Source organism: Aptenodytes patagonicus, chromosome 8 (assembly GCF_965638725.1).
Source record: "Aptenodytes patagonicus chromosome 8, bAptPat1.pri.cur, whole genome shotgun sequence".
Taxonomy (NCBI): domain Eukaryota; kingdom Metazoa; phylum Chordata; class Aves; order Sphenisciformes; family Spheniscidae; genus Aptenodytes; species Aptenodytes patagonicus.
Window position 1 is genome coordinate 22,461,784 of NC_134956.1, and position 22,085 is coordinate 22,483,868.

The 22,085-nt window shown below is 40.2% G+C and overlaps 1 protein-coding gene across 3 annotated transcripts in view; it reads left to right on the forward strand.

Annotated features, from left to right (window-relative positions):
- LOC143164264 (contactin-4) overlaps nucleotides 1–22,085 on the forward strand; it is a 357,652-nt gene that overhangs the window by 64,478 nt on the left and 271,089 nt on the right. Inside the window, exon 3 of one of the 3 annotated variants that reach the window (XM_076346685.1) lies at nucleotides 1,416–1,463. The exons of the other annotated variants lie outside the window; for them this stretch is intronic. The gene's annotated coding sequence lies outside the window, so the exon portion shown is untranslated. The remainder of the gene's footprint in view (nucleotides 1–1,415; nucleotides 1,464–22,085) is intronic. 3 annotated transcript variants of the gene reach the window in all.

Sequence of the window (22,085 nt, forward strand, 5' to 3'; positions counted from 1 at the left end):
AAATATCTCCATCTTTATCTTTCGTTTTTTACTTTGTCTCTGGAGTGCGTAATCAGGGAAAGGCCCTATCGCTTGCTTATATTGGCTTGGAGGCCTCATTTGAGGAGCCAGTGACCGCCTCATTCACTTATAAATTCTTCCTTACCTATTATGTGTGTGCCCATGGATCAGTAAGAAACAACGCACTTAACAGCAATATCGGTGGCAGTGAGCATCCTCATTCCTGGAAGAGGAAGGTGTACGAGGTTCCACCGGGCTATTTTGTTGCCGTTTGGGAATAGTGGATATAGTTTAACTTGCATGAAATAGTTTAACTATCTGCTATTTAATTGAAGTAGAAGATGGGACAAGGGGTGGAAATAGCTTCTTATTTCTTCAGATTACAGCATAATTTAAACCTTGCATGGGTGGTCCTAGCAATTAGGAAAAATGAGATGGTGAAGCCAGGCATGTTGTATGATCTGACCCATAAAATGATATGTCATATGACATCTTGATGTATACTGCATAGAAATCTGTAGCAGAGTACTGCTTGAGAGGGTTTGTGTTTAGAGTTCAGTTTTGAATAAAGACCACATTTGGAAATGTCCAGAGCTCTCCATACAGGCACCTTTTGTCTAAGGAATGTTCCCCGCTTATTTAGGGCGTTTACATGGTAAAACAGCAAGTGTAAAGGCTCTCTGTAGCTGCCAGAAATACATGTGTAAGGTGACTTTATGGTTATTACAGCAAAGGGGCTGGTAACGGAGGCTGAGCGGGGCCAGGGTCGGCCCGTGTTTCAGTGAGGACCTGGAGGAGCACGGGGGCTGCTGCAGCATCCAATGTTGGGTGATGCGCTGCCACCGCTCCTGATAGAGTTTTGCAGCAGGAGGGCTCAAGTACATTCAGTATCTTGCGTTGACGGTTTGTGAAAACAAACATTAAGAAGTTTCACATTATATAGTTATCTGTTATACTGGAATCTGATAAAAGTTCAGGAATCTTAATAGAGGCAGAAGAGACTCGTTACTTATGCATGGATACAAAAGCGTGAAAACAGAAGGTATGGCTTTGGGGTGATCGGGGATGCGTGATCAAGTAATATTTCTGCTTAGTTACACTGTGTATAGACAGTAATGAGACTGCAGATTGTGCTTCCTTCCTGAGCAGCGGTGGACTAAAGTTACAGAAATAAGCAGCGGAAACTTCCCCCCTTCATCTTAGGGCTGTAACTCACCTGGAGAGATGTCAGAATCCAGGTGGAAAGGTGATTGTCAAAGCTCTTTGCAGCCCATTTCTTATAGGCATGTCAGCTACAGGTCAGTCTTAGGACTGTTTCATTTGGTCTAAGAACCTGGATTATCTTCGTAAAGATGGAATGACAGGAAAACAACGCTGGTGTGTTTATGTATGTTTTATTTCTGAAACATTTCTAGGTGAAGAGGAGGTTGGCTGGAGACATACATCTGTCATCTTGGTTTCTGGTGAGCGCACATGAACTTCTTAGCCTAAAATATGTTTTATCTTGTCTTATTTTATGTTTCTTCTTGGAAGTGTTGTAGATGTGATAAGCTCTTTTTTTTTAAGCTCTTATGCTTCTCAGTAGGCTAGTTCAGCAAAGAAATAACCTTCATTTCTGGCATAATGTAAAACGTCCATCATTCAGTATTACTGTGAGTAATGCCCTCTATGATTTAAATGCTTTTATGTGGACATTTATCTCAAAAGAGCCAGCATTGACCACTTGCTTACTGCATTGCCCCAGAAACCAAACACCAGCTGAACTTTCTTGTCATACTCTCACTTTTATTACTTCTTTTTCAGAGTAATGACTAGCAAGACCTACATAACATTTTCCATACCTTTTGTCTTTCTCCTGACACTGGTATTGGTAATGCTCACTGGCCTCGCTTTGCTCAACAGCAGTGTATCTTCAGAGCACTTACACGTTCCAGTACTTACTCAAAGGGAAAATAAAGCAGAGTCAGTGTGAATAAAGTTTGCTTTATGTATGCATATGCTAGTCTTGAAATGAGATTGCTCTGGAGATTTTTAAATAGTCTTTTTAACTCTGAACCAAATACCCGTGTGTAGTAGGAGAAATTCCATCACCTAACTTGCATCAAAGCCATGCAGGAGTAAAGTCCTGTAAGTGCTGCTCCAGGCTGACGTTCAACACCATGATATTTTCAATACAAGATGTAAAGGGCTTAAGGAAAAAAAAAAAATCTCAACTTGAAGGTCAAAACAACTGAAATGGAAGTACTTTGAGTCTGATTAATCTGTGATGGTATTTTATGAACTGTAGCTTTGTATCCCTGGGTAACAGTTTTCTGTCATTGATGACTGTTATCCTGAATCATTTCCCTTCTGTAAAATGGGCTGCTTGCCTGGACTACCTGCTACTGGAAGATAGACTACGGGGAGGAAATCAGTAGTGTACCCATCTCTAGTGAGGGCAGAGATCACAGCATGCCTTTGCACAGAAGTCCATGGTACGTTATCCTACTGTGCAGACCAGCTGAGTTCATAAAATACTTGACCTTTAGCTTCCATCAGATACTTATACTTAAAAACAAAAGTGTTTTGGACTAATCCAAAAAACTTTGGTTAGAAATAATTGCTTTCCTGGTATTTTTTGTAATATTCATCATGCTCTTATTCTATCTTCTTTCTTACTCCCCCAGTCTATATTTATGTTTTGAAACAGAAAATGTGTACCAAGATGAGTACAAGTGTACAACTGTTACTTTAGTCCTTAAATTCCTAGAATATTTATTGAGCTGCCACCTAGTTAGCAGTGCTGTTGGTGTGAGTGCTGGGCCCAGTGCAAACTGGTTGGTCTTCCATTTTGTTTGTTTGTTAGCACCGTAGCTGAAAGCAGCTCAGAAATTATTGACTAGTACACAGGCAATTTGGATGCTTTACAGCTAACTTTACTTGGTTTAATATATATATGCAGGTACACTTAATATTCCTCTTTGTAAATCACTTGGGTTGTGGATAACAAACTAGAAATAAGGTGGTTTCAGGCGGAGGTGGTAATACCCGTAAAGATGTTGCATAACTGCTACTGTCTTCCAAAGGACTTCTTAAAACACCATCCAGGCAACTGGAGTTGCTGAATTGTCTCCCTGCCCTTGGGATTAGGGACTCGGTGGTACTGTGGCCGTGGCAGGGCGGACAGCTTCTGACGTAAGGGTTTGCACTGAAGGGTTTTTCCACTGAAGGGATGCAGAACAGTGACGTGGCGAGAACTGAAGACAGGAGAAGATACTGAATTTTAAGACTGAAAACAAGTAGCCTCCCTTAGAACAACATTAAAATCTGACTGGAATGGATGACAGCAAGGAATTTCTCCTAGCTTTCACACTGTTCCCAACAGACCCTGTTGTAGCTTGAAGGAGTTACGAGCTGCTTAAAGACAGAGATATGGAGGGTTTTGTTAATAATGAATTGTCTGTTTTGATTTGAAATACTCTTGCTCTTCTCATCTGAAATCAGCTGCTTAATATTATTTTTCAGAATTCAGTTTGTACTGACTAGTGTGCTCTATTTAATGTATAATTCAAGTGTTTTAACATTCCAGTAGTTGCTGTGCATTTTTAACATGCTAGTTAACCTCTTAATGCTGTTTTGCTTAATAACTGGGCCAACTGCCTCTTATTTACAATGAAGAAATCTCATTAGTTAGAAATAATCTGAAAAATCCTGGCAAAACAGAGAACCTTGAGAGACAATTGTTGGATTAATGTTTATATTTCAGTTTGAAATTCAGATCCTGTCGCATGGGTATAGAGCTCATGGAGCAATACAGGAGGCGGTGTGGGGAGGGTGAAGATGAGGTTGGCTGCTAGCTTGGGTGGCTGAAGTTTGGGTGGTTTCACTGCTGCCTGCAGTCTAGTAAAAGTCAACTAAATGGCAAATCATCAAGGGATTTGGAGCATCTATTTCCCCTAAAGATGCTATGGGGTTTTTTTGCTTTCCTAATGAAGGACCATAGTCCACCTGGAAATCCATGAGACACTAAGACTATGCCTGGGCTCAGTTTGAAGTTGTAGAAATGCAGATGGTTCATTAAAATATCCCATTTTTCCTTTGTTTAGAGACTGGCATGCCAGAGAATAGCTGTGCTGCCCAGCAGGCTTGTTGAACGGCTCTGGAGCTGGGCTCGTCCCACCCATCTCTAGAGAACATTAAAACTTTCTCTTGCCTGCCTCTGTCAGAGCTCCCAAAAGACCACTGTTTTATTTAGTGCTTTTTATATAAAGTAAGGGCTGAAGAAATCATACTCATTAGTAGATTTAACAGGAATGTAGCCTAGAAATGGATTATTGCAAGTTTTATCCCAATGGCTAAATTATGAGCTATTAAAAAACCCCTTTTTTATCTTCAGTATAATGCAGGACAAAGTAACCCTGTCAGGCAGTGCCCTGGTGTGGGGTGTCATCTGGTATTTGTTTCATAAACAATATCATAAAATGCCTTTGTTTTCATAGCTTGTCTAGCCAATAAGGCTAACAACACATCTGGCCTCTGAAGCAGGGGTGGCCCGTTCTGCTGAGCCCGTAATACTTTGAGAAGACAGCATGAGTTTAAAATGTTTGAGATATCAATTTGTCCATTTAATGAATGCAGAGCAAGATAAATAACGCATGTATGCATATGTCACTGGCACTTAGGCATGTGCATGTCAGCGTTGATAAAGTAGTGAACTTCCAGTGTTTTGGCTAGATTAGCGCTCGTCTCTTCAGTGAAGCAATTGGGGGGGGTCATTTAACACAGCATCATCAATTTCTGTTAGGACCAGATATTTTTTTTTCCCTACTTGAAGCAGGTCAGACTTGAGAATTCATCAAAATAAAAGTGCACATAGCCAAAAAAATTCAATACACGTGTTTCTTTATGTGACACTTCTACTCGACAGCCTCTTCAGATGAGAAGACGGGAGGGTTACATGAGCTGCAGTAATGTTTTGTGCCTATGGAGGGGGGGTGAAGGAAGAGTTGCTTTCTTTTTTTTAAGGGTATTATAATGAAATGGACTATTGTTGCATTTGATCACAAAAGCGCTTCTTAACGTGATATTTGGGAACATCATTTTCTTCTCTTGGGCAGCCATAGTTCACAGTTGCTTTGGCAGTTACGTTCTATTTAATCTGTCAATTTTTCTCAAATGGTGAAGCTGCTGTGAAAGAAATTGGAGCCGTTATACTATGTGCTTTGATACAGTTTGTAAAATGCAAGGTGGGAGACAGTAAACCAAACACAGCATGCCAGTAATTTCTTTAAAATCGCTGCTGTTCCAGCACTGTGATTCTCTATCCCAGGGAGCTGTCATCATGCCTCATGGAAGAGGACTGCATTGTTTAAATGCTTCATTTTCATTTGTTTCGATGTTTTGGTGGTGCCTATTAAATGCACTCAGCAGTGCTCGGAAGCGTTCACCCAGTTTCTTGTTTCTACTGACTGTTCTCTACCTGGTCTGATTTGTCTGTGCTAATGCAAGTCAAACTCCTCTGTGTGAGTGCTGAATGCATAGCTTCAACTGCAGCTACGTTAATTGATCTTTGAAATATTCTTCATGTTCAGATCTAGCCCTTACAATATTCATGAGTAATAGCAAGTGCTCTTTCTGTGGCAAGAAGCTGCCTTGTTCCATAATCCTGAAGGGATTTCATAACGCAGATTAGCAGTGAGGATTTCTGATTTATGGTGGTAATGTTGGTGGCCAGGCATAGGCTGTCACCACCCATGGAGGTAAGGGGTTGCACGTAAAGCTGCCTGTAAAGTCATTGTAAACTCCTCAGTTACTATAAAAAAAACCCGCTCAGTCTCTGTAATTATCAAATAGAATGTATTGGACATGGTTGCTGCTGTTCAAACCTTGCGTCTCAGAAATAGAGCAAATGGAAGAAGTTCTCATTAGAATTTAGTAATATGCTGAATCGATCTCAGTGGTACGGAAGACTCCATAAAACGCCAGGGTATTCCCAAGTGCAACGTCTGCCAGCTAGAAAATGTTACACGGCTTTCCTAAAACTGTTCCCAAAATGGACTCATGTGGGGGCTTTAGTATTATAGCTATACTTCTTCGAACAAAATGTTTCTTTTATTATTTTCCTAATTGGTAGAGTGTAGCATCTCTTCCAACTCTTGGACCTGATATTCAGGCAGCTGAAGTTGTGAAATGTGGGAAACTGAGGTGGACGGTATTTTCAGTGCTATTTGTCTGAACATGTGCTTGAAAACAGTCATGTGATCATAGAATCATTAAGGTTGGAAAAGACCTCTAAGATCATCGAGCTCAACCATCAACCCAACACCCCCATGCCCACTAAACCAGGTCCCTAAGCGCCTCATCTACATGTCTTTTAAATACCTCCAGGGATGGGGACTCCACCACTTCCCTGGGCAGCCTGTTCCAATGTTTAACCACTCTTTCAGTAAAGACATTTTTCCTTACATCCAATCTAAACCTCCCCTGGTGCAACTTGAGGCTGTTTCCTCTCGTCCTATCGCTTGTTACTTGGGAGAAGAGACCGACCCCCACCTCGCTACAACCTCCTTTCAGGTGGTTGTAGAGCAATGTGTAATAACTCAGTTTGTTTAGTTATCTTCTACTGTTCTCATTTGCTTCTGCAATGTTTTGAAAGAATAGGGTGAAAATTTCACATTTGTCATTTTATAATTTATGAGGAAACTCTGTGTCTGCTGAGAATCATTTGAAAAGCATTCTTTATTTCTAATGGTAGCTTTTGTAATAAGAAATTGTGAATTTAAACTTTATTCTTCTAAGTCGAAGTATCCTTCTTTAGGGGAAGGATAGTATAAAACTTCACCCAAACTTTTTCTTTTATATGGTTTTGTAACCTTCTCAATTATTTTATAAGAGGCTTTACCAAATAGTTGTATTCCAGATATATTCTAAAGATTGTTTTTAGTCTTATCCTAGTAATCGCATCAGGCTTTCTATGGGTGTATTCAGATGTAGAATGAAATATATTGATGGAAGCGTTATAAATGAAAGTCAGAATATTCACTATCTTTTCAGTATAAAATCCTGAGCTCCCACTTTGTGGAGGTGGGCTCCAGCCTTGGTTGGAAGCTCACCATTTCTCCTGGAACCATCACGATTTAGAAGCCCTGTAGGGAATATATTAGTTGATCTGTCTCTCTTTTCTCTTCTGTCCACAGAAGAAATACGCTTTTTAGATGGTATTTCAGTACACTTGCATATTTTTAAAAAAAAATTCAATAATGGAAAAATAGAGGAAAAACTATATATAATGTTTTACATTGTAGGAAATACTTGGTTGCATTTTAGATTAATGAATAAACATGCTCTATCTTAAATCAGTATTATCATTTTCTAATGCTTCCAAATACAAATAACAGTGACTTTTGTAACAACTCAGTAAAAACAAGGCAACTTGAACAAGCCAGCAAGAAGCTGTAAAGTCTGTGTATTTATTCAGTGTACGTTTCACAGAACTGGTGCCAAATTCAGCATCTCTGGTGGAGCCTGATGCAATTTCCCTGAAGTTAATGGAATTACACCAGGTCCAAGTCTGACTTCTGGTCTGTCTCCGTGACCTCTTGCTCATCTTTGCTCTGAAACGTCCGTATTGCAGTTTTTGGATGACTCTTCATGTGTCAGTATACTGGTGTGTATCTAGGGATTTTTGTTCTTGCTGCTGACCTTCCCAATGTACTTCTATCGATATTGCTAAGTTTAATGGTACGTTACCTTTTATGCAAACTCTATTTTTAATTTACTGTATCTGCTAGTATACCATACTCCTCCTGTAGCACCTACTGACATAAATTACACTGGAGCAATTATCAGTATGAATTCAGCTCTGTGCATACCACTGTGTTTTCAAATTATTAATGCTACTGCTCAGAACAAATGCACAAATCTGTGGTTAATTGGTCCTTTTTGTAGGATGTTGTAAGCGTGCTTTTATAAAAAAGGCACTAAATATTCCTACTGACTAGATAAGAACATTATCTACCTACTTGTTCTGCATGAATTAGAAGGTTTTTTCCCCCCTGTTGTTAAAGTATTATACATACACAAAGAAATGTCAAAATAACTTTGAAGGATTTGCAAAGCCAAAAAAAGTTAGAAATTTTGCCTATATGACTATTTCAGTTACGGTACATTTTTGCAAAATAGTAGTCTTTAATTACATATTTTCTATAGACCTGTGATTTTTGGATTTCTCCTGTGCAGGCTCTGGTTGTCTTCAGCAGGTTCCTGCCAGGGTCACCTGAGAGTCCTTCTCTCCCAGCTGTGTTTGAAGTCTCTAAACCCTTGCATTTCTTTATTCTGCTGCTGTCACATCTCAACACACTTTATTTGCACCTGTTTTAGAGTGGAGAGGGGAGGAAAAAAAAGTCCCCTAAAATCAAAAGGAAACAGTAAGGCTGAAGTCTGGGCAGCGCGTCGGGTCGCTGGATCTTGCTGTGGCTGACCCCCCATCGCTGCTGCGTAGGTCAGGAGCTGTGACACGGCCGCGCCGAGCGCGTGAGCCCGGGGTTGATGAGCAGAGATATTGTTACTGCTCAAGGCAGCTCTTGCAAGAAGCTTGAGTGCTTGTCAAAAAAAGCAGCCGTGCACCAGGGAAATCGGTCTTTCCATTTTGACTTCATGAGTGCGCATCGAATTCTGATTATTCCTGTTTAGGGTCTGGCGTTGAAAAAGCCTGCTGTGAAACTAAACCCATGAGCAATAGCTTGGCCCCAAATCTGGACATGAAGAGATAAAATGAGCAGAGAAGCAAATAAAGTCTGTCTGAATCAGGCTGCTTGTGATGTCTCATTACACTGATGAGTTAGTCAGTGTAACTAAGGAGATGTGAGGGGCTGCTGCTCCGCTGCTCCTGTCCAGTGTTCTTTTTAAGCATTTCCCTCAAAATCCATGAGGGTTTTTCCGTGAGTGGTTGTGGGAGGCTGGTGCAAGGCTGGCTCCAGGGATCACCATGCTCCTATGACTTGGCCCACTGGGACCAAACGGTTTGAGATTTATAAGGTCCTCTCTTGGAAGCGTAGCTCTGGTACTTCATTGTGTCTTTATATTGCACAGCATGGAAAATAATGGATTAAAATGAGCATTGCAATATGAGCTGCAGCTGTTGAAAGGGAAGTTTAAAGGTCCCAATATGGAAATTTCACAGTCCCAGTGTGCCATGTAATCCTCCTACTCTCATATGTATTAAACTGTTGTGGTGTACTGATTCATCCCAGCTGCTGTGGCTTTGTCTTAATAAGAACTCAGTGTAAATGCTAAGTTCTTTATAGCAGTTTATACCATAGTGTCCCCAGTTTCTTACGGGCTCCTGCACAGAGTGCTGCTGATCATATCCTTGGATCATTGGAGCTTTTCATGCATCGTAGCTTCTAACGCAATATTACTTTCTTGACAAAGTATTTAATAGGCATGGGGCTTTCCCTCTGTTTCAATAGGAAATAATGAAGATGAGCTCCAGCCCTTGGGAGAAAGTCCCTTTTGGCATTTTCACTATGACTTTCTGCCAAATTCTGAACAGCTGAGTGTGCCTGGTTAGATGCGATTCCCTGATTTTGGACTCTGGTAGAAAGATTTTTTTTTTTGAGGCTGGTCCAGTTAGATTTAAGCTGCTCCAGTGCCACAGAGAAATCTTCTCAACATATTTTCCGTGGGAGAAAACCCAGGTGGAGGTTGTGCCAAGAGCACTATTTATGGCTCTACTGATTTTTGCAAAAGCCTTCTTGAAGTTGGCGTTGCTCTCTGTACCTTGCCATTGTCTGGGGATAATGTTCACTATTTAATGTTGTGCTAATGCTTGGAGTTTTTCAGAAATAAATTGTGGCTTATCTGTTACGAGAATTTTAGATTAATATGGCTTGCAAATAAGAACATTAACTTCTAGAACATAAGCCGAAACTGTCTGTGTAAGTGGAAAAGTAATTAACTTCAATAATCTTTGTATATTTCTTTTCATAAAAACAAATCTGCTGCTACAGTCTGTCATACAGCTTTCAGAGTGGTGGTTCTGGTAGCTCTAACATTTATGACGGTGTTGCAAGTGTCTGAATTTGCTCAAAGGTATCCTAAAGATAGCTGTATGCATACTATACACTTGGTTCTGCTTTGGAGTCCTTCCTAATTTTGAAGGTATCTTTCTGAAGAATTATATGAATCAAAATGGTCTGACTTTTTTTTTTTGGATGGAAAATGTTGGCTATGTGAGGCTCACTTGACCCTTTCAATATGGCCCTAGGTTTGTTGGTTGATCAAGCAGCACATTCTGACCACTTTTACTATTTTTTTTGGAGCTGACTTTCAAATTCAGGGAGTGAAGTCCATACAAGGTCATTATCTTCCAGTATCTCTTCCTATTCCTTTTGTTAGCAGTTTTAACTTTGGAGCATATCTACTGCTATTTGAAAAGTGAAAGAAAATCACATGGGTTGTAGTTGAAGCTATTAATGTCCGGTTAGAAAGATGTTCAGGTGTTTGGACCCTAATAAAGGCTCTAAGAGGAGGCAGGTTGTCTGCTGGTGTTGGGGCTGAATGAGCAGGCGTGCAGGCATTAAAAGGTATACTTTGAGATGAGGTGATAGTTGTAGTCAATGATAAAGATATTAAAGTAGGGGAATTGCTGAAAAAAGGAAGAAAAAGAAAAGTAAGCTCAGTGTAAAATCTACTTGGGGTCCCTCACTACCGTATACTTGAATAAACTTGAGAACACATGGATATTCTGTGTGCATTTTTATTTCTCTGTGTGCATTTTTGTTGAGGTCTATCCAAATGTAGTATCAATGAGAAATTCTATATTTCATTTGATAATATAGCTGTCCCTAGATAATGGTCCATATACTTTGGGAGACACTGTATATTCTTAAGTTCTTCTCTTATCCCCTTTTTATAAAGGACAGAAGCAATGGCATGGGGCTGCAGGAATAAAGGAACTGGTACTGATGAAATGAGTTTTTATGTGTAGTTCCCTAATAATGATCTTGTGAAGAGATATAGATGTACTTCTGGTATATGTACAATAAAAGCTCAAACAAAAATCATTTATGGAGTTGCAGAAAACTTGACTACAGTATTGAGGAGATCCTTCCCTGCTGTATTTCTTTTGGCAGCCATGTTGCCCACTGGATTTTCTTCTCGATTCACCAAAACGTACATGCAAATGCATGTATGGACTTCTGTGCTTATATAAAACATGCTTGTATCTTCCTGTTTGAGAGAACTCATTTGAGTATTCAGACAGCCCTGTTAAAATGCTGCAAGTCCTAGGGTGTTCTCAAAAAAAAAAAATTAATATATTAGCTGAAATTAATTCAGCACAGGAGTTGTTACACATCTTGGGGCCTGCTCACTATTATACAGCTGTGACATAGCTTCCCAGATGACACAATTATCTTTCTAAAATATTGTGGAAAATTTTCATTTGTCACTTGGATTTGAGCAGTGAGCTTTCTGTAAACACAGGCAGAGAGATCTGTCTATCTGTGTTCTTTGTGACAGTAATTAGCAGTAATTCAGTTGGAATCAGAAAAACATTTTGCAGGAATAGGGAACAAGCCAACTTCTTCCACTTCCACTTTTGAAACTGCTGTCCCGCATGGGTGTATCTCAAATCTTTGACATATAACCAGAGCTTTATATGATTTGCTTTTTCTGAAGAGTATTTTATGTTCTCCTAATTGGACTGCCAAGGTTCTCACACAGTGGGCACATTTTCAATGTGGACTAGACTGTGATATTTACAGTAATGTCTTGAATATAATATGTAGGATGATAAAAATTGGGCTGCTTATTCATTCTTCTATCAGGAAGGAAGCTATAGTAGACAATGTACCTTCTGTATAAACAGCATCTGGGCCCATTTTGTATATCATACATGAATTTATAGAAATGCCTTTGGCTAATCATGCCTGAAGTATAAATGAAGTCCCAATTCTAAAACATAATGCAGTTTACATTGGGGGGGGGGGGAAGTGCTGGGGGTAAAGCTCTAAGACTAGAAAAAGATTGCTCTTGGATTAGGAAAAGAGAAAAAAACCTGGAAGTTTTATTACACTTGTTTACCAAATCACTTTGGTTTTTGTTTTTGGGACTCAGTTTGTGTAAGCCTAAATTTGAGTAAGAGAAGTAATGTATAATTGAGTATTGAATAATCTTGTTCAGAATGATAATCTGGCTAGTGGTCCTTATGAGCAATTTGGGTTTTACCGAAATTTACTTGCTAGCTGTAGAAAAAAATCAAGCTAGATCTTTCGTGAGAGGGCAGGTAGATACCTGCAGAATCATAGAATGATAGAATAGTTTGGGTTGGAAGGGACCTCTAAAGGTCATCTAGTCTAACCCCCCGGCCGTGGGCAGGGACATCTTCAACTAGGTCGGGTTGCTCAGAGCCCCGTCCAACCTGACCTGGAATGTCTCCAGGGATGGGGCATCCACCACCTCTCTGGGCAACCTGGGTCAGTGCTTCACCACCCTTAGCGTAAAACATTTCTTCCTGATATCTAGTCTAAATCTACCCCCCTTTTGTTTAAAGCCATTCCCCCTTGTCCTGTCGCAACAGGCCCTGCTAAAAAGTTTGTCCCCATCTTTCTCATAAGCCCCCTTTAAGTACTGACAGGCTGCAATAAGGTCTCTCTGGAGCCTTCTCTTCTCTAGGCTGAACAACCCCAACTCTCTCAGCCTTTCTTCGCAGGAGAGGTGTTCCAGCCCCCTGATCATTTTTGTGACCCTCCTCTGGACCCGCTCCAACAGGTCCATGTCTTTCTTGTGCTGAGGACCCCAGAGTTGGATGCAGTACTCTGGGGGGGGTCTCACCAGAAAGACCGATTTACAGTCTCTCCCTATGGTATGAAGTGACACCTTAATCAGCAGTGCTGTGACACAAAGGTGTGGGAGAAAATAGGATGTGGATTGACAGTTTCTTACTAGAGGCATTCTGCACTGCTGGTGAACGAAACCTGGTTTGCTTTTTGTTATTCCTTTGTTTTAGTAGAAAAGCTGCTTCCCTGCAGCTGCAAAGGGGGGATGACTTTTTGGTGGATGGGTTAACTATTGGAAAAACCAAATACAAATAAAAAAGCACTTTAAAAATAAAACCACTTTAGTCATACCAATTCAGTAGACTGGGGCTCTAGGAAGGGAATAACATCCTCAAAGAGAAGAGGAGAGAGGGCATTTCTCTGAAGGTAAATTCATGCCTTTGGTGTGCAGAGAGGTAGGAGTCCAAGTGCTTTCAAGTATTTACGAGAGAAGATTATGATGCAGAAACCTCTTGTTCAGATATATACACTTGACATTTTGCTGAGTGAAACAGTTGGTAGGACAAAACTATGACTGTGTGGAAGTTACCCAGTCCTTAAATTTGATTTTGATTCTGGCAGGAAACTGAAGGCACTGAACTAGGTCATCTTTCTGTTTGTGTCTATAGGTGGTGAGCCTGGTAGCAGGTGGGGAAAGAAATCCTGTCTGAATACCTTGAGCTATGCTTAAATGTCTGTGATTGGGAATTCTTTGGCAGTGTTTTTAATTTAAAAAGATAAATTCATCTAAACAAAACCACTTTTTTTTCCCCACAAACATACATTTAGGTTTTCATTGGGAAAAATATCTTTGAAGTATATTAAAGGATGGCTGAGGTTGGCAAAGCCCTCCAGAGACCGTCCAGTCCAACCCTGATCAGAGCCAGGGCAGCCAGAGCAGGTTGCCCAGGGCTGTGTCCAGTTGGGTTTTGAGCATCTCTAAGGATGGAGAAGCCACAACCTCTCTGGGCAACCTGTTCCAGTGTTCAGTCCCCCTCACAGGAAAAAAGTGTACCAATGAGAAGAGTTGAGCTCTGTCTTTACAACCCCCCACCAAATAAGATCTCCTCTGAGCCTTCCCTTCTCCAGGCCAAGCAGCCCCAGCTCTCTCAACCTCTCCTTGTGTGAGAAGCTCCAAGCCCCCAGCCATCTTCATGGCCCTTTGCTGGACTTGCTCCAGTATGTCCCTGTCTCTCTGGTACTGGAGAGCCCAGAACTGGGCACGAGGGATGAGACATCACAGAAATACCCTCCGTGCCGAGTTTTTTGTTAGGGTTAATCAATAGTAAAAACCACATTAATGTAGTTTAAAGCATCTGAGGGAATGGCTATTCTGGAACAGATGACCTTCATTCACTTGCAGAAAGTTTCCTGGAGGAAGAAGCTGTCCCAAAACAGACAGTTTTTATTTTTGGAGCAGAGGGTGCGTTGGCAGGAGTTGGGTTTCCTTTTGGAACTGAGGCTGCGTTGGTGGGAGAGGAAAACCATTCCACGTGCAGGCTTATTATTTATATCCTTATTGTAAAAAGGTTGAGAAATAACCCACTTCCGAAGGCCTCTGGTGCAAATATGGTGATAAAGTTTGTGAGGACTACTTTTTTTTTTTCTTATCCACAAGGCCATCCTATATTCCTATAATTTCTTTGTGGATTTTTTTGATGGTCAGATACAACTTCATTCTCCCTGGAAGTGGTTGCACCTCAAACAGTCGGTGGAATTCATGGGAGGAGGTTAAATGCTGTGCAAGCTCATTTCTGTGTCCTGTGTAGTTTTAGCTCAGGATAACCAAGGGGGTCAACTTTGGCATCTGGGTAATCACCTCAAGAGCTTGTGCCGTGAAACGAACCACCGCTGCAACTGCTGCGCATAGCTCTCAGCTGCCAGCTCCATATTCAGGAAGAATAAATACAGGTTTTCATCCCAGTAATGAGTTTTTTGCAGCAGTGTAAAAACTCCAGGGTTTCTTGTTATCAGAAGATAATCATATTCTGGCAGTGGTACTTATCATGCCCGTTAAATGTCCCAAGGATGCGATTATCTCCTGATATCTCTCTAGCCTGTTAAGCTTTGTTGTGTACTTACAGTGGAGAAAGCATTTGTAGTCTCTGAGGTTGACTTTATTTGTTGTGATGATGATAGGAATAAAGTGACCATTTGCTTGCTGGTATCAGGCAGCCGGATTAAAGCCCAAAATGTATTAAACTAGGTATTGAAGAAAAGTGAATGTATTTAAATGAGCTCTCCTTCCTCTGGTATTTCAATAGCTTCCAGTGTGCAGATGGTCTTAACTAGGCAAAGTTAATAGGAATTCTAGAAACAAACACAGACTCTTTGTGTCCAAACAACCTTTCCTTCCTATAGAAAACTTAGGTTGGTTCTTTAACACCTGTATGACACCACTGGACTTTCTGAAGCTGCCTGGAATTTGAGGTGGCAATACCGTGTTCTAACAACATTAAAGGTACCCAGGCTAACAGGCTGGATTTCACTGAAAGAACCATTTTGAAGTATATTGGCATGTTTGTAAGCAAAATGTACTGGGAATAGATGATCTCCTGGCCTGGAGTTAAGCAGAGACATTTATTCTAGTCTCTGCTGCCGCTGTACTCCCAAAGCAGATCTTTCCAGTGTCCTAGACTTCTGACCTGCTGCGTGGGCATCATACCGGTCAGGGGTTTCTAAGAACTGTAGAAGAAAATGGTTCACACGTTCAGATCTTATCAAATATTATGTAAGAAAGAGATCTTGAATACATGTCTTATCCTGCTGTTATAATGCAATCTTAGGCAGGTCTGGCATTGCTGAGGATCTGGTAAGTATCACTGTGTACTCAAGTAACTAACTGCATTTCCAGAGATCTTTGAGAAAATGCAGGTATCACTAAGAAGTTTGACTAGTGACAGTCTCTTAATTACTTTACGGTGAACAATATCGATTTAATTTTTTTTTGAGATTAATGAGTTAAGTATGAACATCACTGGGTTTTTAGCTTTAAAAAAAAAAATCCTTGGAAGCAGATTTGTAATTTGTTTAGAAATCGTTTTCTAGGCGCTGTATTTGCTGGTGCGCTCTTAATTATGTGAGGCCAAATTCTGTTTTTGTATGAACTGAATTTACAGGGAATGAGAATTTAATGCGGCTTCCTATCTCCATTTTTAATTGTATGCTTTGTTACCCCATTACTTGATTTTTTTTTTTCTTGTATGGAGCTAAATTTGATGAAACATTTCATACCTTACATAAGTCTGGAGGAGAACTTGGTTGAAGCCAGGAAGAGATAGTACCCTAAAAACCAGAAAATACTCAAGCCAATTACTGTATATTGCCAGAAGTACAGTAAGAGCTGCAACCATGAACATTTTTAAGAGTGAATTAGATACACATTTTAGAAGAAAAAGAATTGTGTGCAGAATATAAACAGTGGTAATGTGGTCAGGCTGATCAGCACGGGCTGCCGATCACCTGAGAAAGCTGTACTGAAATAAAACCTGGCCTCATTTTTGGTCCAACCTCAAAGAGTTCCCAAGGGGTTGTGGTTGAGGTGGGTCTTGCGCTGGAACCGAGGAGCCAACATGCTCCTGGTGAGTTGCGTGGGAGCCTGGTTTGCTGCCCGTGGGCCAGGTGGCTTTGTCACAGGAACCAGCCCCCAACCCCACTGTTGCACGGCAGCGTGGTGCTTGGAAAAAACACAAGAATGCAGTGGTTAGTGTAAAAAATCGGGGATATTTTGAAGATATGAAGGAAGTTTAAAGATATTTTTGGAGAAAAAGATATGAGAAAAGTCCTGAAATTTCTGCAGCAATTAGTAGAAGTAAGCTTCCCACTTAAGAATAAGATGCAATGTATATACAAGTATATACATATATTTACATATATATGGAAAGTAGCACTGATGTGTTGATGCAATAAATTATGAATAGTTTTCCATAAAAATAAATGATAGTGCTGCAGACTAATGCATGGCATGCTAATATACGTGTTCATTTTTGAGGGGGTTGTCTGTTAGTGAGTCGTGTTGACAGAGGAAAAAATTAATGTGAAACATACAAGGTACTAGTAGAGTTTTTTTAAGGAAAGTGAGCACTGTACCATGTTAGAATGTAAACCTGCACCCCCAGGATGAACTTATAGACAGAGCAGAAAGTTTAGAGATATATGGGAATGTCACATATCTGTTCTGTGCGCCTATAAATAGCATGTAGAGGCAATGCAAACTTTAACCTACAGTATGTATGAGATATATTTGAACAAAACAAACTTCTGAAATGATGACATTTCAATCACAGTACTTATCAGTTAGACAACTCCCTTTGAAGGAGAAAAGTGCAGCAGTAATTTCATTTTGCTCATTACTCTAAAAATAATTTTCTTATTCATTACATAAGAAGCATTCTGTGCATGATTTCAAAGTTTCTCCCTAAGTTTCATCTTTTAAATGACATCTTTTTTCTTCTTTTAACGTGAGATTTGATGCCCAGATCTCCAGACATAAAGGTAGCTACAGCTTTTGTCACATTATCCAGGAAACGGAGGCTAACGCTTCCACGCAATATTTTTTTGGTTAATCGGACCTTTTGTTAATGCAGCGTATCACCTGCTGAGTCCTAGATCTGTGATACGCAACTGGCCCTCGAGTCTTCGTTGAAAGTCAGCCCACAAGCGGGAAATGTTGTACACATAACCTGCCTAGTTATCATATAGGAAAATGTCATCCGCTTCCTCTGGGGACCTTCCCGCAGGGATGGGGACTTGCTGCTCGGAGACCCTGCGTCCCAGATAACATTATTGTACTTCATGGAGCTATGGTGGAGAGCATGAGGTGGAAAACAGGCTTACGGGACGTGGCAGGCAAACGTATGTGCGGTGTTTGAAAGGAAACTCCTGTGCTAGTGTGGAAGTAAAGCACAACCGGGCAAATCAAATGGCCCAGTGCAAAGAAAAGTGAAATTTAGCTTGAAGATCCTGTGAGACCCTACCAGGTAGGAAGCCTTAATCACAAAAACAGCGAATATCCATCTGATTGGGACCTGAAAGATCAAAGTCACCAGGCTTTGTCATTGGTAAAGAAAGATTATGCGTTAGTTAATTAACCAGAGTAACTGATGGATGATCTTTGGAGATAACGCTTTTACTCCTGCTTCCTGAGTGCCAGTTCAAAAACATTTTTCTTTTGATAAAAGATACAACTTGGAAAGTGAGATTAGATTCTATGCACATACCAAACAGGGTGAAAGAGCACTATTAAATCTACCCAGGTACTCGGTGTAAAAAAAAAAAAAAAAAAAAGTTGATGGGAAGAGATGTCTCCTCTTTGGCAAAAGTGGTTCTTACTACCAAAGATGCCATGGATCAGAAGTTAGCTGCTGCAGGGAGGGCAGATGAAGAAGATGCTATACTGTCAGATGAGACCTTGTGCTTTTAAGCTTCAATTCTATTATTGATTACATCATCCCTGTAATAAATCAGGTACAAGCTTGCATTTAATTTTCAAAGACTGTAAATTCCATTTGTTCTACAGCTTCTGAGTGACATAAATCTTTTAATGAATGTTAAAAAGATTTTCTCAGATAGTAACCAGTCATTCATAATTGTCCAAGGAATTTACTTGTATTTAGAACATATCATGTGTTGGATGAATGGAAATTTGTCAGTTGTCAACATATTGTGATTTTTTTTTTTCTGATTCCTTTTTGTCTTTTCCTGAGATGTAGGGAAAAAAAACAATTCAAAGTTTTAAGTACTTATTTGTCATAATGGATACCTTATCCTGGTGGTTTTTTATAGACTGTAGTGATTTACAGAAGAGTTAGCCTGGATTTCCAAACTGTCCGTCAAGAAGAGTTATCTACTTGAATTTGATAGAAGAAAAAAATGCCTGACTTTCTTCCTACCCTAATGTGCACTTTGACTATCTGGCTGTGCATCTTGATTGACCCTATATTAGTAATACTGAATTCATCCTTTTAGATATCAAGTCATCAAACGTAATGCTTCCCCTGTCCTTTTCCCTGTGGCTCCATAGAACTCTGGGGGGAAACAAAAACTTATTTCAGAGTAATTTCTTCCAGAACTCACACATCCAGGGTGTTCAGCTGCAATGTATAGAGGGACCAGCGGCTATTCCAGTAGTGGAAAACACCATTTCAGTTGTGTAGGTTGTGAAGGGCTGCCCTGGGAGCTCCCAGCCACCCTTGCTGTTGCTGAGAGCTGTTGTACAGTTAAACGAGAGGAGAGCACGTTACAAACGAAGCTCAGTATTTAAACTAGCTGGAGTGAGATGTGCATAAACACCTCAAGGGAGCTATAATTACTCTTCCAATTATTGCTTACCCTGAGAATGACTTGTTACCTTTTACAACTGCAAAAAATATATTTTAATTTTTCATTACGATTTTTCTTCATCAGGTTTCTACTCTCTTTGCTAGAGCAGTAGGTATCACGAGGCTCTTCAGAAATAGCTCATAATATATGAATGATGGAGCTGGAGCATTAGAGTCCTCTTTCTTGTACAGCTGTCTAGCTCATGCAAAGCCAAACGTCTATCCTATTTAATTAAATGCCGTCTTTGCCCCTGTAGTGATTGCTTCAACTGGATGTTGTTTGTCACTAAAAAAGTATCGTATTTGGAAAGTGTCTGATGATGTGATAGCAGAGCCTTTTTTAATGAATCCCACTTAACAGGATGAATCAGTTTGGGCTAGGCATGATTAAGTTTGTGATCAAGAGCTTGACTAAGAATTTTATAGCTGATGTTGATTAAGAATATTGGATGATAATTAATGTATAACTCCTGTCTTTTACGTGTCTGGAGAATCAAAATAACTGAGAGCAGTGCTAGAAAACAGTGGGATTGCCAGCTTATTTGAAGCATTTAGCTGTAGCAATTTTAGCCAATTCATAAATTGCTTGTGGACAGCAACAAGAAAGGTGTCTTCCATTTAAGTCCGTCTCTCGTTAATTATCACAGGGACCAGAAATCCCATGAGGATGAGGAGCCGCAAAAGTCTCCAGGATTCAATTTATTTTCTTGAATGAATATTATAATGTAACATTTCAAAGGCCGCCTCTCTCCTTAATTTCTAGGACTGAAGGAGCAAAAGTTTGGGATCGCAACGTATCTCTTGCCATTTCCAGTTTGCACTTGTGGACACATCTGCAGTGTAATTAAGCTTCAGTTGGTTCAGACCCTTCATTTAATTTCAGAGAGAGAGAGGACCTTGCTCAGTATCCATGAGTGTGGGTGAAAACAGCCCTTTGAGTTCAGAGGATGTGGATAAGGCATCTTTTGGGTTTTATTTTTGTCTAATCTTTTTTAATAGAAACATATCTCACTGCTAATAATGTAATGTATTATTTTTACTGCGGAAGACAAACAATAACAGAATGAGACCTGCAGTAATACTGAACAGACAGACTTCAAGTGACTATTTGCCTAAAAAGGTACAGGCTGAAAATAACATAAATTAAGAGTTATCTGAAGAAAATCAGACTTCTGTTGTAAGAGAAGTTCTGGCAGTCCAAAACCTTGTTTTTCAGCTAAATGAAACCAAACCTGAAATTACTCTTAAACAAGATTCTCCACACTGCTGCAGAACCTTCATGTTTTTTCACCTAGATAAATTAAAAATACAAAGCTTTATTATGTGTTGCACTAAAGAGGAATGAAAACAATATTTTATGCAAATGAAATGTTGACATTATTGAAACAGAGTAAGTACAGACATTAATTTTACTCTGTTTTAATTTCATAGAAATTACATTTATCAAAAACTTACATTTGGAAACACTGGAAACATCTTCTATCAAATTAAAAATGAACAGCTTTTACGTACCACTAAGTAACTTGATTTGGCTCCAACACAAGATTTCGTATGTGAATAGAGAAGAAAACATATTTTTAAAATTGGAAGCGTGTAGAGCAGTTGGATCTTTAAGGAGAGGGGAATGAATCTGCAGAAGTCTTCTAAAGCACCCCACAAGCACGGGTGAACTGGTGCCTGGTGGCTTAGTCCATGTCTGAATATCAAATCTGCAGTTTGCTGAGCTGAGTTTGGAGAAACGATCCCAAATCTCTTCTAAAATAATACCAAAATGAGGCAATGGGATCACGCATGTTGGTCCCCCCACAGAGTGTCGTCCAAGCGCTCATACTGCGGGAGGACAGTGATGGTCTGTCAGGGGAATACTTTAGTCCTGACCCAGTCAGGACGATACAATTTGCAAGTGAGAGCTCAAAACTGCTCTCATGTGGGGTTGGATTTTTTTCCTTTGAGCTCACATAAATAGCTGTTTTTCCTGGACCTCCCAGAGCGTTTCCCTGCTCAGAGACTCTCCAAGCTCCATTCGCTGTGCCATGTCGGCTCACTTTTGGGCTTAATGTCATGAGAATTGGGTAAGGAGTAGTCGGAGAGCTCGCCCTCTTTCTGAGGAAGCGTTATGAAGACGGAGGAGCCCAAATCTGTCACTTTAGTATCCAGCAGGGAAATGATGGAGAGAAGAGAGATTAGCAGTGATAGGTGAAAATAAATCCGCGTCCTTGCCGTTCCCCATGGGGCAGTGTGATCAAGTCATTCCTGGCGCAGCACTTCAGAGGGATGGTCTTGCTCTCGCCTTGCGCGCAGCCTCCGAACGCCCTGACTGCAGCCTCCACGGAGGCTTTCGGCACTCCTGGTTTGTGGCGCTGCCTTCTCCCTGCTGCTTGTTTGCTAGATGTTACGAGAGTGTGCAAATTGATGTGGCATTTTGAATATATAAACAATTCTTGAGACAAATCCAAAGATAAGTTCCCTGAGATTACTCCGGGTTTGACTTTGGCTTTTGGCAGCATAGGCATCCTTAGCATGACTCATGTTTTAGTCCGAGACAAGGTGAAAATGAAAGTGCCTCTGGGTTCTCCCCTGGTGAGATGATTAAGTCTCCGTGGGACCTTTGATATTGCGGATGAAATATCTTTTTTCTTAAATCTGTGTGTCTCAAATTTTGTATTTTTTTTCTCTTGATGGTAGAGACTGTACAGCCACTATATAAAATGCATAAAATGTCAGAACAGTATTAGTACATCACAAGGGCAGTGTTGGAGCTGATGGGACATATGATCCTTATCCTTATTTTGGCATATTTGTGTATGACCGGTTCACATATGACGCCTTTTAAAGAAGATGAGAACTAAAAAAAATTCAGAAATTTGAACTTATACTCGATCAAATTGTGGAAGAGTTCAGTATATTTATGACTAGTTGGAAACATGAAGTGTTGGAAGTATAAGATTTGAGCTTTACGTAGCCT